Below are 4,457 nucleotides of genomic sequence, written 5' to 3' on the forward strand. Positions count from 1 at the left end.
GACATGCCCTCGACATAGCCATAAATTGAGCCTATGAAAGACAAAAGTATGTAAAGTAGTCCACGATATGAAGTAGATACATTAGGAACTATGTCAGATCTTCAATCCTATGGCTAATCCAAAATCTCATCACTAAGATGGATGAGTGGAATGATTGATTCCTATACTGCATAGAGATACAGTTGCCCGAAGATGGGTTAACGGGTGAACTCTAGCATGAACTCAGGATAAAGATAAAATAATTTCATCTATTAAAACTAAGTAAACAAACTATATTCATGCAAACCACACACACATATATATAACCATGCCAAGAAAAGAAAATTGAGTTTAGCATGTATTAGAAACCACTAACCTTGGTATGTGTAGCTTAACCATCCATGGGCTATATGGTTCCAGTGTAACCCCCTGAATGAGCCCCAATATATGTTGCCGCATGAACTCGAGATACCATAAAAGTAAGGGATTCCTAATTACCCTTCACTCTCTTTGATACATATATATAGTGTACTTAGAGAATTTTCATATACCTATAAGTATCATATTAGGTCACCATGACCTACCCCTATTGTCAGCAAAAATAAGTTTCCAATGTTCATCCATTAGATACGCACCTTCATGGTGAGATATCACACCCCATCTTTATTGCCCAACTAAAGCTATTTCTAACCAATAAAACAAATATTATTAATTGAGGCTATAAATAGTCGTATCGTTATAATCACTATAACTTGCAAGTATTGTCCTTAGCCATGACTTTTAGTGATTAAAGTTTTCCCAAGTACCCACAGATCAAGTTAACTTAGGAGATTCTCATGTATCCCACAAGTGATCCATTATTAAATTTGTTTGAGGGAATCCCATTTACCCCACAAGTTGTTTAATTATCATGTTTACTTGGGGGATTTCTTTGTACCTCAAAAGGATGTTTAATTAACCAAACCATTACCACCAAAACCATTCCATTTAAGTATTCGAACCATTCACACCTTTTAAAGCATTTTAGAACCTTCCAAACATTTAAAGAATTTATCCATTAAAACCATTTAAGCCATGCAAAATATCAAAATACATTTAGGGTTTAATTGCCAAACCATACCAAGAAATAGTTCCAATAAAAGTTCAATAATAGAGTAAAAACATTCTTTTAGGCCTTTTATCAAATATGCTAAAGGCATACCTTTTCCAAGCCCAAAATGAAAGCGTAAAGAATCATACTTTGGGTTACTCATGACCCATTTGTTAAACCATAACCAACAAGCACCCACATGTGAAAACTATCACTAAAAAAATATAAAAATATAGGCTAAACCAAGACCCAACAATATGTATCAAGACCCTCAATATTGTTTTCCAAAACCACCATTTACGACTCATAAATAAATGCATAAAATACATTAAATCATGTCTTTAGTTGGGAATAATAATGAGGGAAGAAGTGCCTAATACAAGAGGATTCTGGAGAGTAATTGAGACACCTAGACCTTGGACCATTTGGAAAATAACAAACTTTTTGTGTCTCTAGAGTGTCTATGGTTGGGGTTCTTGAGTTATACCCTAGGTCACAAATTGTACCCTATCCCTCTTCCCTTTCAAATCCTAGATAGTATGATAGGGTAATATACTTTTCCCCATACTACAAGGTCATTCATTGGTCGTAACCAATGCTTATGAGTCATATGTTTCCCAACTGTATAGAGTAAAACTTCAAAATGAGTGGACTATTTTTGTCATGGATAAACTAATGATTGGGAAATGAGTCGTACTCTTAGTTACAAATCAAGGGTTCTCTTTCATACCCACAATTGTATGGTTTCCCTAGGGAAGCCAAGGGTACAATTTAGTGTACCATTTATACCCTAGGTCACAATTGTCATAGGACATGTATAGAAGAGTCATACCTCTATATGTGTGGACTGTCCATCTATTAACCAAGGACTTTTTGGGTATTTTCCATGCATATAAACCTGTAGAATCTTCCTATAAAAGGTATTGTAGCCTCCTACATCTTTATTTGTAAGACTCAGACACTCCTATAAACTCTAAAGGCTCTTGGAAGCAATATTGAAGGCTTGGGTTTGGAGGTGCTCATTAAGTGAAAAGAAGAAGAGGCAAGATTGTTGGTGTTTCATCTTGTTTAAGGAATGTATCTCTTACCCTCTTTAAGTAACGCTAAATGCATGTATTTATCACTTGGATTAGTTAGTGAACATGGTGGTTTTTAATTAAATGAAAAAGGGTTTCGCTACTTAAGAATGAATGATGACGATTCTTGCTTATAATTACATTGATACATGTTATTAATGGTAGACTGCATATGTGAATGCTTTTATATATTTATTAACATGAGGATTATTCATAAGCCTAGTATTGGTGATATCTTCCCTGAAAAGGTATTTGTGAAAATTTCTAAGTGAATTATCTAGTCAATTATTTACGATGTGTTGAACTAAGGAAATGGCCCAAGGAGTATGAATGTTTGATAAATATTATGATAAGAGTATGGTAATCCATGAAGGGTGATGATAACCTTGTTGTGCTAAATGACCAATAGGGAGTTGAAGTCTCTTAATATGAAGATGAACTAGAATAGTGCATTAAACTAAATTATAGTATAAGAATGCTATTAAAATGTAAAGGTCTTCTAATGGTCTTGAGGACCATAAACAAAATTATGCGATAATTAGTTAAAAGCATTGACCAATTGAAATGATTGAGCAATAGAGGCTCCTGTAAGGACTAAGTGGTCTTGTATGTTGTTGAATTAGCTAAATGGTTAAAGTCCCTATGTGTTGTATTGAGTGTATGAATGGCCCATGATTAAAGGGGGCTAAAGTGCTATTTTAAACTAAATATAGTGTGATAGATTGAGGTTGAAGTCCCTTGCCTTATGAATGGCTTGAGTTTAAAGTCCCTTGCACAAAAAAAATATTTACGTTTAAAGTCCCCTGCTTAAAGTGATCTCTTGAGGTTATTGATCATTTCCCAATGTATGAGCATGTGGTTAGAGTCCTTTGCTTGAATGAATATGAGTATGGATATAGTTCCTTGTGGATTAAATATGTATGTGGTTGAAGTTCTTGGTTAATTAATGGGTAATCATGGTTGAAGTTATTTGTTTAAGTGTATGTGATGGTGTGTAGATTCCTATGCGTAGTGTGAAATGTTGAACCTATAAGTCTAAACGGTTAGAGTTCCCCACTTCATGCCTAATGAATAAATGTTTGAAAATTGTTATGAGCATTTATATCTTGACTGGAATGCAATATATTTATACGTATGATTAGGTGTATGAATGTAATACAATATGATATTTATTTTTTGGTTGTTTGACGATATACTTTATCACTTAACCTTGATTTACATGCTAGCATTCCAACTGCTAACCGTCTCCAAATGCTACGTCCCCGTGCAACGTAAGGGCCAGAGCATCTTCTTCTTCTCTTGCAGTGCGATTAGATGATCAAGTGGTTTGTGCATTGAATTGAAGTGGTGAGCTTCCTTAAATTTAGGATACATTCATCTCTTAGTCCTTACTTTTAGACTTAGTATATTTAATACTTGGTTTGGCTATAGTCGGGGGATTGTCCCGACTTATATACTTATTGACTTTAATTTGTATTGAGGTATTGTGAACAACTGTAAACTTGGGTGTAGTTATTATAATAAATCTAGTGTTAACTTATGATATTATTCTATGATCTTTTCTTATGAATTGGAGTGTCTTCAACTCCTATGATATGATAAAGTGTTTAGGTTGGGTTATGGAGTGATCTCTGTACATGTGTTCTCGAGGTACCCATATGATATTGACTAAATTTTAGGCCATTTCAAGTTGGTATCCGAGACTAGGTTCATGTTCATTGTGCGTTCACGATACCATGTCAAGTAGAGTCTCTTTTATGGAGATGAAGCATGCCACACTCATAAAATAGAAGCTATGAGAGATTTTAGGAAATATTTCCCTTTCTTGTGTTTCAATCTCAAGCTATAAATTCTAGGGCCTTGAATTCCTCTAATTTCGTTTGGCATATTTCAGATCATGCCTCCAAGGAGACCTAAGACTCAGGAAAACACTATTGACAGTCCTATGGATGAAGCTCATCCAACTTCTGAAGTTCAAACTCAGGCTGGGGTTATGTATCTGGCCATCCTTATATCCACCCACCAACCCTGTTTATGAGGATCACATTTCTCCCCAGGCATCTTAAAGGGATGCTACTAATTTATAGTTTCGTCTCTCTATCAACCTCTTAACTCAATTGGTAGCCTATCAAGTAGTGTGGTGCTTCAAATAAAGCTCCTTTTAAGGGTATAATAATTGGCCAATTCATGAGGTTAAGCTCTTTTATTTTCTTTGATAATAAAGTGGAAAAAGACCCTCAAGGCTTTGTTGATTAAATGGAGAACATCTTCTGAATCATACTTTCTATGAAAAATGAGGACATTAAATTTGC

Source organism: Capsicum annuum, chromosome 12 (assembly GCF_002878395.1).
Source record: "Capsicum annuum cultivar UCD-10X-F1 chromosome 12, UCD10Xv1.1, whole genome shotgun sequence".
Classification (NCBI taxonomy): domain Eukaryota; kingdom Viridiplantae; phylum Streptophyta; class Magnoliopsida; order Solanales; family Solanaceae; genus Capsicum; species Capsicum annuum.